Here is a 15,116-nt window from a genome sequence, read left to right on the forward strand (position 1 = left end):
TTCAGTAGACCAAAGCGCCCTTGACCAGATCCCCAAAAACCGCTACATTGAACAACTTGATGTCCCTCCTTCAATAGAGGAAGTCCAAAAAGCCATTAAACAAATGAGTGCAGGCAAGGCACCTGGTAAAGACGGGATCCCAACCGAGGTGTACAAGGCCTTAAATGGAAAGGTGCTCCAGGCATTCCACATAGTGCTGACCAACATATGGGAAGAGGAAGACATGCCCCCAGAACTCAGAGATGCATCCATTGTAGCCCTATACAAGAACAAAGGCTCACGAGCAGCCTGTGACAACTACAGAGGCATCTCACTACTCTCCACTGCTGGAAAGATCCTCACCCGTGTTATACTCAACAGACTCCTGTCATCTGTTTCAGAGCAGAACCTGCCTGAATCACAATGTGGCTTCCGACCAGATCGCAGCACCATCGACATGGTCTTCACAGTGAGGCAAATGCAGGAAAAATGCCTTGAGCAGAACCTGAGTCTCTACATTGTCTTCATAGACCTGACAAAGGCTTTCGACACAGTGAACAGGGACACATTGTGGGTGATCCTCAGCAAGCTCGGTTGCCCAGCAAAATTCGTCAAACTGATCCAGCTCTTTCATGTCGACATGACAGGGGAAGTCCTATCTGGTGGACAGACTTCCGATCACTTCAACATCTCCAATGGCGTGAAACAAGGCTGTGTCCTCGCTCCAGTACTATTCAACCTATTTTTCACCCAAGTATTACAACATGCTGTGATGGATCTAGACCTGGGCATCTATATCAAATACCGACTGGATGGCTCACTAGTTGACCTTTGCCTCCTGATTGCAAAAACAAAGACAACAGAGAGACTCATCCTGGAAGCTCTCTTTGCAGATGACTGTGCTCTCATGGCCCATCAAGAAAATCATCTCCATAGGCCATTTCATTCTATGTGGTACTTGTACACATTTTTCCCTTGCATCCTAGTTGCTTGAAGAAAGATCTTTCTCCAGATCTTTTTACATTCCACAAGTTCCAAGGGGACACTTGATCCATCCATTGTTCTCACTTCCTCCTTGCCTAATAGTATGCTTACTGGGTTTGTTTGTTTTGTTTTGTTTTGTTTTTGCTTCTTGAGCACACATCTTCATTGGTAATATGCTACATACTATGTATGCCAGTCATCTATCTTTATTGCCCTTTAGGCTACTTGGAATTCAATTCTTTGGAAATTGTGGTTTGAAGTAATACATAGCATTACTGGAAGAATATTGGTATTAAAAATATTTATTTTTGTCAGAGATCAAAGTACTATACAATTTCTTGTAAACAATGTAGCTCTTTCTCTTCCTCTTATCTAAAGTTGTCCAAGTTATTTATTCATGACTACTCAGTGGACTACCCATTCAAATGTATCTTCTAATTTAGAAAATAGACATTCTGAACTAATTTGTTTAATATGCTGATTTGTTTCCCTGTAAGTGTTATTTGACCAATTTTCCATGGCCTTGGATCTCCTTCAAGAGGCTCTATAGGTTCTAGACAGGAAGGGAAGCTATTGCAGCCAAATGGTGGTTCAAAGAATAAAGTCAGGTGATAACAAAACAAAATATGTAAGAGAAAGAGCAGGGAGCATTGTTAATAAAAAAAATAAGCAGATAATTTTGTAACTGCATGGATGTCAACAATGAGTACCCTCAGCTGAAAGAGTGAGAGTCTTGGCTAGCTGGAAACACTAGTAACTGCTAAACAATCACTTTGCTTCTATCAGGTGCCACTATACACTGAGCTCATTTCAAGGCAGTAAAGGCAACTCTCATTCCATACTATTAGGGACACATTGACTTAACCTTAAGGAGTAATTAGCCAATAGAGAAAATAAAATCTGCATCTTCATAGATTATTTCCTCTCTAGGAAGGATGGATAGATAGATAGATAGATAGATAGATAGATAGATAGATAGATAGATAGATAACCACAAAATGCTTAATATGTACCAGACACTAAGATAAGCACTGAAGACATAAATGGAAAGGGCAATAATATATTTGCCTTTGAGGAACTTACATTCTAAAAGGGAAAAGTCAATATGTAAAAAGGATCTGGAAAGTGTATGTTGGTGAAGGATACCCAGCTGGTAAATAGTAGGGGGAAGATTCCAGACAGGGAATTGAGATATGAGTTCAGTGGAGCTTTGCTGTAATTTTTCCAGAAATAATGGTCCCAAGTAAGACTAAAGGGTTTCAAGTAGAGAATTTTTCCAGCATGGAAACTTGACTGTTAGGGAGGAGGAAAAGTCCAGGGAATGAGATGAGATCTGAATGAAGTTTAGGAGTCATGTGAGTTAGCCAAGGCCCTAGGGATATCTTTGAGAGTTCAATTAATAAAGGTTAGGATTGAATCTAGAATGAGGTAGATCAGGGTCCAATAAATATAATTCTCTATATTTTTTTCATAGCTAAGTGGTAGAAGTTATCATCAACAATGCTTTTGTCAAATAGACTTGATTTTTCATTGGAAGGTAGGAAACTTCCACTGAAAAAAGCTTCTCCATCACTACATAGAAAGAATATTCCTGCATGCAATTTGATAGTCTTAGAGGGTTGTCTGAGGCACTGAAAGTTATGTGACTTTTCCAGTGATACATAACCAATAGGAGGAAAATACAAGACTTCAGTACAGTTCTTTCTTATTCTTACGCCACCATTTTATCTACTATATCATACTTCCTCTCCTTACCTATACTTTATTACCACTAACTTATTCTGGACACTGTAAAGCTAGAAGACTAAATCTTACCTAATGCCTCCTCTTGAAATGATCTTTCCTCAGTTATAAAATTATTCTTTGCCTATTCCATCATAGAACTTTTTAAAAAGCATGCAATGGAATTCATTCCATGGATTCTGCTTGTACCTTACATATGCTCCAGGGATGTACCTACTTCAGGAAATTAATCATCAATTAGAGGATTAAACTAAACCACTCTGAGAGAGACAGGCAGACAGATCTAGAGAGTCAGAGGTAAGGCATATATGCTGAGAATAAATTTGGATTTTTGGAATCTGATTATAGACATATTTTGCCTAGATTTTAGTGAAGCATTTGATAAAAAAGCCCCATAATATTGTTTTGGACAAGATGAAAAGATACAAGATAGATATAATTACATGTAGATGGTGATTTGATGTCAATTTGGAAGAAAAACTCTAATTGAATACCCCCAAGGATCTGTTTAACTTGGTGATAGAAAATGTTTCTACTAATGATTTGAAAAATAGCATAGATGGGACAATTTTCAAATTTTTAAATGATGCAAATTTGGGAGCAATAGTAAAACACTGGACAAACAAAATCCAAGACTATAATAAGCTAAAGTACTGAACCAAATCTAATAAGGTATTATGTAATTGGATTAAGTGTAATATGTTATACTTGGGTTCAAAGTAAGTACAAGATGGTGAAAACATGACTGGAAAAATAGTTCATCCGAAAAGTACCTAAGCATTTTAGTACACTGAAGCTTAAAAAAGTAGGCTAAGGCAGCCAATAAAGTCAGACAGTATTATCTTGAATTAAGGGAAAGGCATATAGAATAAAGACATTAGGGATATGACTTCCCTCTGTACCTTGACCTCATTAGACCATATCTAGAATGTCATATTTAGTTCTGGGTACCACATTATAAGAAGGACATTGGGCATCCAGGGAAGGGTAACAAGGATAGTGAAGTATTACTAATACTAGGAAGGTAGAAGGGGGAATTCATGTTATTTTTCTTGATATCAGAGGCTAAACAAGGAGCAGAAAATCATGGAAGTTGCAATGAAGCAAATTTAGGATTGGTGCAAATATCTTTGTGTACATGTATATATGTGTATATACATATGTATAAACAAATATATATTTAAATATGTGTATACATATATACAAAAGTATATATATATATATACACACATATATATATAGAAATATGTGTGACAAATTACTGTTAGAGTTCTCTAAAAGTATAATGAACTACTTAAGGAATAAGTTGGTTTCTCCTCATTGATGGGCTTTAAGCAGAGACTAGACAAACATCCTTGTTGTGTATGGTATAGAGAGGATTCTTGCTGTGGTATAACATCACCAGATACTCTTTAAATTCTCTCCACATCTAAGAGGCTGTGATTCTGTGACACTGGCACCTAGGCTGACATTTATTGTTTTGTTTTTAGATGCTATTTTTAAGATCAAAACATTCCATAATTTTCCCAACCCCTTCATATATTTTGAAAACAGATTCATCAACCACTTCAAAATAGAGAACCTTCCAAATTGAACCATTTCTGCATATACCTAATCTAATCCAAATGTTCAGAGTAGACAATTGGATGGTGATTTGGAGACAGGAAGGGCTGAGTTCGAATCCAGGCTCATATATGACAGTCTGACCCTTGGCCATTCATTTAAGCATTGCCTACTTCAGTTTATTCACCTACAAAATGAGGATTATAACAGCACCTTTGTCTCACGGTTGTCAGGATAATAAAATTTGCTACTTTAGAGTGTTATATAAATGCTGGCTTCTTTAGTGCCATTTCTATTTCTACATTTGATACATTCCAAACTAAATTTGTTGCTTTCACTTTCATCTATAAAGGGAGGTGTTTATTGTATAACTAAATTAATCTTTATGATCATTTTCCACTTTTGTCATCCTTCCAGTTTAATCTTTAAATGTACTTAGGAAGATTTGAGTTAATTGGGTCTCTCATCAAGCTTTCTATAAAGTCATTTTCCCCTCCATTGCATCTTCTCTATTTTATGAGGCAGTACTTCTTTTCATTTTACACTATTCCCTTCCTTAAGTTTTTTAAATGCTTTTTGTTACCTTATGTTTTAACATTATAACCATTTCCCTTTTCTCTACCCCTTCTCCTATTATCAATATGTAAATGGGTATGGTTCACACAATGTTCAGAAGTTCTTTTATGTCTTTGTTTTTTGAGTTGCCTTGGTCAGTATGTTCATGACTGTAAGGAATTAAATTGAGGGGTTTGACTAAATATGAGACTTCTAAAGTAATATTGTGGTTGCCAATTAAAAATATTATAACTCAAGTCAAATGACTTTTAGTAGCTTTTATTTACAAAGAGGTGGAAAGAATGAAAGTAGAGACATGTAAGAAGAGGATAGAGAAACTGTCTAGACTATCACACTAAAAGTTGCTCCAGTGTCCAGCTCAGCCCTGGCAGAGCTCATTAACCCTCAGCCAGAAGACCTGGTGATGTCTTATACAAAGGTTCCACCAACACAGCCTCCTCCAGGTGAAGGAGGCCTCTCCTGAACTAATCTCTCCAGGAGCCAGGAAGGGAAGACCAGCTACTTAATTACCCAAGGTGAAGTACAAAGGAGAAAATCCAGGAGCAGTCCAAGAGTTAAGGCCCCAAGTTGAAGCCAAAGTCCAGGTCCAAAGTGACCTCTAAGAGGCAAGTCACCAGCCAAAGCTCCAAGCCAAAGATTCAAACTAAAGACCTCTTGGACAGGAAGTTTAGGACTTTTTATGGTCCTTTTTCCACGTCACTTCCTGCCCCTTCCTCCACTTTTTGGGAACCAATTGCAATCCTTAAATTTGCCTAGCACTGACCAGGGGGTGGAGCAATCATTAGCCTCTGGGATTGTCACCCACTTTTAGTAAGTGACTTGGAAATTCCCTTGCTTAGTGTTAAGTAGGGGTGTTTAAGTTTTTGGTTGATTAATTTAAAAATTGCTGATTGATAGACAAAGAAAGTTTGATTCACTCTTCACATCACCAAATGGTAATGAAATATTTCATATTTCATGAACCTGATCCTCAGAAAACATTTCTAATTCTACTTAGAAGTTGAACACAAAATCATTTCAGTGTTATAGAACTATCAGATTTCCTTTTAAAACATATTCAAAATAGGCTATTACTCTGATAACCTCCAATTCTCTAAAAAACCATCAAAGACCTCCCTCCTCTGAATTTAGTCAGTTTAAAACTTGGGTCCCAGGATTAAAACTGAGTTCCTGGCATTCAAAGGTGATTTAAAACTGCTATATTTATCCCAAATAATTTAAGGAAAACTAGAGTAGGTTTTCATTCATTAAGTATTTAAAGGCTTAAGTTGTTTGCTTTGTTCATCATGACTAAATAGTAAATATTTTGACTTTAGATATTTTTCAATTAATATCTCCCTTGTCTCCTTTAGGATCCACCCAACTACTTATGAATCATGTTGTTTAAGCAGTGCTAGTCAAATTGTTTAAAGGTTCTCTCTTCCTATTTTATTCTCATTTCATTTTATCCTTAGAGTTACTTTTGCTTATTTTATTCTTGATCAGTTCCTCACAATGACCTTTTCCATCTAAGACTTTTTAAATCAACGTTTGTGTTTTTAATCTAGGACTTTTCTTTCTTCATTAACCTTGACTTTTGTAGACTATGGGTTCTTATGACTGTTTTTGTCTGGGCTAAATATGGTCTATAATTTGTATAATCATAGTGGCAAACACTGGCTGGTGTATCATTCTAAATGAAATCCTAATACCCATTCACTACACAAACAAGACGAGTAGACACATTACTTAAAGTTCATGATGTAGTCTCAGTACTAGAAAAAGGAATTTCAGATGCCAGTTTTCAGGGAGGTTAACCAAATTGACAAAGGCAAAAGTAAAAATATAATATATCTTTGTACTTCTTTTTTTCCCTTTTCTCTATTGACTTTTCTTCTTGCATTTCCTGAAAGGGTGGGGTAGGGGTAAAACTTGTTAAAGAAAGCCAAGTCTCTTTCTATATCTCTCTCAATTCCTCTTATATCCCACCTGTTCTTTCCTCCTTCCCTTGCTATTTATTCCTCTGGTTTTCCTGTATCCTGTCCTTCCCTGGCTTTTTCCCTCCTCTTTCTTCCTTCCCTTCTTTCTTCCCTAATAACTGAACTGAAAATTCCAAAAAGAGGTAAAGTGTCCTTACTCTCACAATGCAATGATAACAATCATTGGCAAGGACTTCAGTAATGTATGCTAACCCTAACCTTAAATTAATTTAAATATTGACTCATTTGACCTCCTGGCTGTCCAAAAGTCTTCTTTAGCACCATAATTGGAAGGCATCATTTTCTGTGGTATTCATCTTTTCTTATAATCTAACTCTCAAAGTTATATATTGTACCTGGAAAAACTATAACTAACTATATAGACCTTTGTCAGCAAGGTGATATCTGCTTTTTAGTATCCTGTTCAGATTTGCCATAGATTTCCTTCCATGGAACAAGAGTCTTTTAATTTCATGGCTACAGTCACTATGTGAAATTATTTTTGAGTCCAAGAATATAAAGTCTGACACTATTTCCTTTTATTCTCCCTCTATTTGCCAGGAGGTAATGGGACCAGATGGCAAGATTGTAGTTTTCTGGGGTTTTTATGTTAAGCTTTAAGCCAGCTTTTACATTCTCCTCTTTCAACTACATCAAGTGGCTTCTTAATTCTTCTTTACTTTTTGCCATCAGAGAGGTTTCTTCTGCTTATCTGAAAGTATTGACATTTCTGCTGTTAACCTTAATTTCAGCAGAGCAATATCTGATAGAGACCCTCAGGCACTAGTGGAAATAGTACAATGACATCACTAAAAGACATTACATTACCTTCAAGGTAGTGCTGAAAGCCAGGGTTACCACTCTCTGAATGTGCCCTGGTCACAAATATTCCCTATGAGTAGAGCTCCTCACCCATATATGCTGTGTGTCTGTCTATTCTCCCAACCAATCATGTGTATTTGTTGGAGAGTATGCCCATTTTGTGGAGATATATTTTACTATTACTTTTCCACTTCATTAAAGGTCTGTCCTTTCAAATCATTATGATATTTGACTGACTCTGCAAAAGTTAATGAGCAAAGTTAAATTGATTTGGACCCACAGACCACCTAGAAACTGGAGTTACCATCTCTGGTAGACCCATCCTGCAAGTTGGAAGACATCCCCAGATGTAACAATAATCAAATCCTCAATCTTTGCATATGATAGAACATGGATCTAAGTGGATGCATGAGTTCCTTAAAGACACAGCACCAGGTATGCCTCATAAATATTAAATAGAAATAAAACACAAGGTCTTTAGTTTCATCAATGACTAGTCCTGACATGTTTTGTGAAATACTACAGTATGTGCAGAAAAAGACTTAGGACCCAACATTTTGGACACTGAATCCTGAGATTACTGAATCTGAACTTTTGTTTTCCTTGTATTAAAACAAACATCTTCATCTTCATGACTTATAAAGATATTTTGTTATATATTGTATATAAATTATACTTTATAGCTTTATCATTTAAGAGAGTCTAAGGGGATCTGTACCACTAAAATAGAAAATTTTTAAATAACTGTATATCATTTGGGATGCATTTAATTTTCCTGATCAAAACTCCCTTGGTACAAATCTTGTATGCATAAAGTACAGTATTTTCACCCTTGAAGTCTTAGATCATATTCTGACAACAGAAATTAAAGCAGCCTTTATTACCAATCTGGTTTGCTCGGCCAACCATGAAAGAATGACAAATGAAAGTATTCTTTAAAAAAAACTACAAAAACATCAAAGTCCAGCAAAGGAAACACTTTTAAGACTTAACTAGAGTTGAATCTAGTAAAATTTAATGAACACAAATGAGGAAAGACAGCAAAGGACCAATCATGCTAGCATGGAGTAATCAGAAATGAAATGGTTCAGTACCAACATAAACGCCAGGCTGCCTGTAAGGAAAAAAAGGCAGGAATAGACTAATTTAGAAGGAAATAGCTAGTAAGTGATCAAAACACCGATTATAATTTCAATCAATGTGGAAAAGATTTAGGGCACATAATTGTCCTTTTAGTTAAACATGTAGGAATTTGGCATCACTAGCAATAGCTGCTTATAAAATCTCATTGAGTTCATAGATAAGGGAAATAGTCATTACTGTAAAAATAGTGTCAAAAAATAGCCTGAAATAATGCTAAACATAATCATCAGACATAATAGATTTAGAGCTAGTTCTTCAGTCATTCAGTTGTATCTAACTCTTCATGACTCCATATAGTATACTCTCTGTGGGGTTTTCTTGGCAAAGATACTGGAGTTGTTTGCCAATTCCTTTTCTGGTGGATTAAGGCAAACAAGAGTTAAGTGGCCTGCTCAGGGTCACCCAGCTAATGGGTGAGGTTGGATTTGAACTGAGACCTAAGGCTTCATTCATTGAGCCACCTTAAGCTTGGGGTGACCTTAAAAATCATCAGAGATCTGCAGGTGAAAGAGACTTTGGACTATTTACTCTAACCCCCTAATTTTGCAGATGAGGGAAAAGAGGCATAGGAAGCAAAGTGATTTATTCAAGGGTGCAAAAGTAGTAAGGAAAAGAGGTGGTATTTGAACCTATGTTCTCTGACTCTATAGATGGTGTTTTTACACTGTATATAAGATCATAGAGTTAGAGACAGGAAGTACCTTAGAGATGATCTAGTCTAATCCCAGCATTTTACAGGTAAGGCTACTGATGTATTATCTTTTTTTTTAAATAATATCATTAGGAAATGGCAGAGTAAGTATTGGAACCTGGATCCTCTGACTTCTCATCCAGGACCCTTTTCACAGCACATTTCTAATAGTCTGGGAGTATGCTGATATTTCTTTCACTGTTTTACATAACAGGGAGAAAAACATAATTCTTGTTCTTTACCTAGAAAGAAATGGCAAAGGCACTTGAGAAACATTGGCTGTTTCCAAGGAGAAAAAAAAATCATGATGTCTTCGAATTACTGCTTTACTTGGTGTCAGAAAGACCTGGGTTAGCAATGATATTCATTAACTGTGTAATCCTGGGTATCCCTAGCCCTATCTCTGCCTCAGTTTCCTCACTGAAAAATTTGCAGAATCATCCTTACACTGCCTACCCCACTGGACTATCGTGCTTTGTAAATAAATGTAAAAGGCTATAGAAATAATGTAGTTATTTTTATAACAATCAAACATGTTCAATTCTATAAGACACAATAGGCTTCTCTGAAATAGTAGCAACCAACATAAAGCTTAACTCATATTAGGCACAAATTAAATATATTAGGATAAACTGTGGTGTGGAACAAACATGAGAATGAATAACTTATTTGAAGAAATTGAACCAGAGGAAGAAAATGTGAATGGCAGTCTACAGGTAATCATATACCACTGAAAACAGAAGCCAATAATTATAACAACAGCAAATATAATAGTTAGATAGCATTTTAATGTTTGCAAAGCACTGCACAAGTATTTTCTCATTTTATCCTCATAACCACTCTGCGAGATTGGTGCTATTATTATCCTCACTTTACAGATGAAGAAACTGAGTTAGGTATAGGTTAAGTGACTTGCTCAAGGCTCCACTTCTGCTAAGCCTGAGGAAGGATTTCAATTCAGATTGTCCTCACTCTAGGTCCAGTACTCTGGCCACTATGGCATCTAGACACTCATGGCTTGAAAGGTCAGTTGAAGGTCAATTCCATTGTCCATTGTTTGGAGAAAATGAGGGGCTCTCAAATGACCAAATGGTTAACAAAAGTTTACTTTTCTGAAACACATCAAGCTGCAGAAAATATGCTATTCTGAACTGGTAGAAAAGTTCCACAATGTGAGTTCTCTCTACCAACTAAATCATTGATCTGATCCAAAGAGGGATAAGAGCAGAATAAATAAGTAGGCAATAGGCAACTTACTGCTTGATGATAATATGACAACTGTACAAATTACAATTGGAACTGGGTCATATTTAATATGAAATCACTTGGAAAAAGAACTCTGCATTTTTATCTTTATAAGAAGGAGAAATGTTTGCTTCATCATGTTTACTCTTGTTGCTAGGGATTTCACATAAGAAAAGAGTAAAAAAAAGTGAGCTCTCACTTTCTATGAAGGGAAAGCTGTACAATTTGCTATTTAAATATGATTAAATCTTGACCTCACTAAGATGGAACCAATTTTCTTTGCTCACAGTATGTGCTGAGTTTGAAGTGGGGAGATGAGGCAGAGAAGTGCTAACCAAAATTCACAGAGGGATACATCCTCTGTAGCTTTCCATTAGCAGGAGAAAAGACAAAGAAAATGCCTTTAGCCCATGGGTTTCAGGAGTTGAGAAAAAAGGTATGAATAAAGATTTTATTTGTACAGATTTGGAGGTGGGAGGTATGAGGTGAGAAGTCTAAACCACAGTAGCTACTAGCAAAGGTTTTTCTCAACTACATTAATTTTTTGGTTTTAGTAGTGTCTGATCCAAAAATCAAATGTAAACCTACAAAACAACAACAGCTATTTCTGTTGCACCACTATACTTATTTCTTTAGAGACTTGAAGAGAATTTTTTTTCTTTCTATGACCCCAGAAAGAAATATTTCCAAATGGAAGAAATTATACTTTTGGAATTTAGCATTACCATCCCCCTCTTATGAAGATTATGACATTATTTTGTCAATATACCAAGCAAAGAAAATTCAATATTTCTGTTTTCATTTATCTTAGGCATATGTGTTTGTATATCTTGTGTATACGTTTCTTATAAAGACATTCTTTCGAAGGTCATATTGAATTTTTTGGACACTTGTAATGGTTATATTAAAATTTAAAGTGTTATTTTAAGGCAGCCAGAAGAAACCAATATCACCTCCAAATATCAGTGATAATACACACATCCATGTAAATTACTCGTATATACTTTTGTTATTGTGTGGAAAAAAAAGAGATTGCATAGGAGTTTTCAAAGCCACATTTTGGGGCAAATGTGTACATTGTCAACTCATGTTTCCCCTTTCCACAATAAATAGATGGCATTAATGGTGATCCCACAATCCTATCCCGCAATGTGAGCCATAGTAGGGGGCACAGTGGAAAGAATGTTAGAGTAGGAGCATTTAATTCAAATCCAGCTTTAGATATTAACTGAGCAATGTAATCTTGGGCCAGGTGTTTACCTTCTTAACCTTGGTTCCATTATTTATAAAATAAGAGGGTTGGACTTGACCTCTAAGTTCCTCTGAACCCTTGGAATTCTATTAAAAGTAACCAAGAAGAAATTCAAGTATCAGAGTTAAAGAATCCCTGTTTTCTCATACTGCGTTATGGTTTGATTTTTACTTTTTGTCAAGGTCTAAATGAATTTAAAGTTACTCGGTTCTAGTCCACATGGTAGTCAGCCTTCATAAAAGAAGAAAGCTCCTCCCAACCCCCAAATAACAGAGACACAGAAAGCTGGGCACATTTTGCATGCAATCTGTCTGCTACTCCAGGAGTAAAGTAAATATTTGTGGCTAAGTGAAAAAACACTCTGTAAAGTCTTAAAACTCAGATGGGAGGCTCTGAATAGAGTCTTTTTTTTCTCTAATTGCACAAACAGCTGGCTTGGGGGCTGAAGTATTTGGGGCTTGGCTAGACTACCTTACTGCCTTGGACACTGCTTTATTTTGAGTAATTGTAAGGAATTTGTAGTGTCAAGACGCAATCTTCCATTCAATCTACCTAAAATGCAAAGTGAAGTTACTATTGTCAGTAATAAATCACCTGCTTTTTTTAATCATGGAAGGATCATGACTAGTTGTTGAGGGATCTAGACAAGAGAGGATACCTCAAACCTTGGAAAAACAGTAGATTTAAGACAATCCAGCCTGTGAATAACTGCAGGAACTACAAGGGCAATTTGTTGCCTCATGAAGTGATTTCATTGAATCTAAAATATTTCAGGAAAAAATTAACAAAATACATTCTAAATGGAAATTAATAGTACGACTCTTCTATCAACATTAGCATATGCCTATTACAAAAATTATTTGCAATGTAAAGCAAGAGGCTATTTACTACAGGTCAGGTTTATTCCATCCAGAGCTCCCCCCCCCCCAACCAGATACTAACTAAATTCATCTGTTATTCTTATTTTCCCCCTCTGACACAGGAATGATCTTTAGATTGCTCAGGAAATAGAGGGAAAGAGAAATGACAATTTCAATGATAATAGGTATTATCAAAATTTGAATGACAGAAGTAGTTGATTGAACAGTAGCTTTTATAAATTGTACACAGTAAACTAACACAACGGGCTTAAGAAAAATTGTAAATATTTGACATCACCATAACAACTACTTTAGGGTAATATTGGGTTTGGCATGAGAAACAAACAACAGAAATACAAGCTGGACCTCTCAAGCCAATTTATTTTAGTGGTCACAATCAAGCAATATCCAGAGATGGACATCAGGAGCAAAACTAGGGGATAGAATTATAGTACATCTGAGCTGAAAGACTTCACACAGTTTGTTAAAGAGTTTGGGATTAGGAGTTACACATTTGCATTGATATGTAATGCCTCTAAATTGGATCTTGAATGCAAATCTCCTTGCAAAAGACACTACAATAACCCATCATCAGTCATGACTACACAGCAACATGGATTAGTTTGCTCTTGGAAATTTTGAATGAATGAGACTTTTTATTTTAAAGATGAGGAATCTAAAGGCCGAGGAACTGATGTTTTATGCCCAAGATGGTAGTGCGGTGCCCAAACCAGCAACTAGGTATTATGACTCTAAAGCCAGTTTTCTAGGTGGAATTTTTTTCCAGTCATCTTCTCCACCTCTCTTTATGTTACAAGCCTTACATAGATGGACAATTCCTGAATGAGCTTACTAAGTGTAGCCACTATCCAACTTTATCCTAGAATAATTTCTCCTGGAAGATCATATTCAGTACCCATTCTTCTCAAACTGGCCTGACCTGTATCTCATTATCTTACCAGGGTGCTAATGCTTTTGATGATATACCAATTAATTTAGGATCAAATAAAAGACTGCTAATGGTTTACTGTTGTAATAGAGGGTAAAATGGGGAGAGAGCTGTGATAAGGGGAATAAAGATGATAAAGGGAATGGTATCTTCCCCCCTAAGGTTGCCTTCAGCTTTGACTGCTGGGTTCTATGAAGGATCTTGTTGAAGAGGGTTATGATAATAAATTCTCTTCTTTTGGGGTAGAGAGATGTCTCCTCTTTCCCCCTCACTCTCAAGTTTTCCTCTAGTAACAGTTGAGTCAGTTCCTGAAATTCTTAACTGAAATTTATTGGAGCAAAACATAAAAAGGGAACTGGGCAGATGGAGGGTAAGGAATTGATGTTCAGGAAGGAAAGACGGAGAAGGGGTGCCTAATTAACTAATATTCTTCCCCCTCAAAGTCAAGACAGATCAGGTTTAGTTCACCTGACCCTTTAGGGTCAGAATAAAGAGGACCCTGGTTCTTGGCTGCACAGTGAGTGTCCCAAGTTCAATTCAGGGAGTAGATGTAAAATCGTTCTTGTTGGAGAGCTTATTTTTCAAAGTCCTGTCCAATTGGCTTGTCTTCTGGTGAGATCTGGGTCAAGAATCACAAGGAAAAGAGATCACTGGATCAAGGAACCAGCTGGAGGCAACCTTTCTGGTGGTGTGTGTTACCAACAGAAGATCAGTTTCCCAACTGCTGGATCAGCTCAGCTCTCTCTCTCCAAAGTTCTGAGTTCCTTTTTCCTCCCATCCCCCACTGCTGTATGATTCTGCAGCTCCTTCCATTTTATTTCTCTCCAAGATGTCAAACCTTCTCTTACACTGTGTTACTCAAAGGGGCATCTATTTTAACAAGAGTGAAGCAGAAACACAATGTCAATTTAAATAAGTTAATTTCTAATCATAAAAATGGTATCATAGTAAACTAGTAGGGAAGATAATTTTGATAGGAAAAGTTAGCTACCAATTGCATGTAAGTCACAAAATAAGACAGAAAAGGTCTACGAATGAATAACTGCTTTAAAAAAATGTAGAATTGTAATTTCATTGACATAGAGAATTTCCAGTGAAGAAACTCCCCCTACCAGTGAATTACTTGTTACTTTGTCATCTTGGAGAGCTTTCAAAGGGCACTCAGGAGTGAATTTTCTATTAATATTACCTAACATTATGAAAATAACTACAACAACACATCAAAAAGATTGAAAACTAACAGGAATTCAATATTGTGTAGATATTAGGAAAAGTATATATATATATATATAATATCTCATGTTAATGAATAATAAACTATAACAAGATTATCAATAAATTGAGAAAAAAG

This window comes from Monodelphis domestica, chromosome 5 (genome assembly GCF_027887165.1).
Source record: "Monodelphis domestica isolate mMonDom1 chromosome 5, mMonDom1.pri, whole genome shotgun sequence".
In the NCBI taxonomy this organism is placed as follows: domain Eukaryota; kingdom Metazoa; phylum Chordata; class Mammalia; order Didelphimorphia; family Didelphidae; genus Monodelphis; species Monodelphis domestica.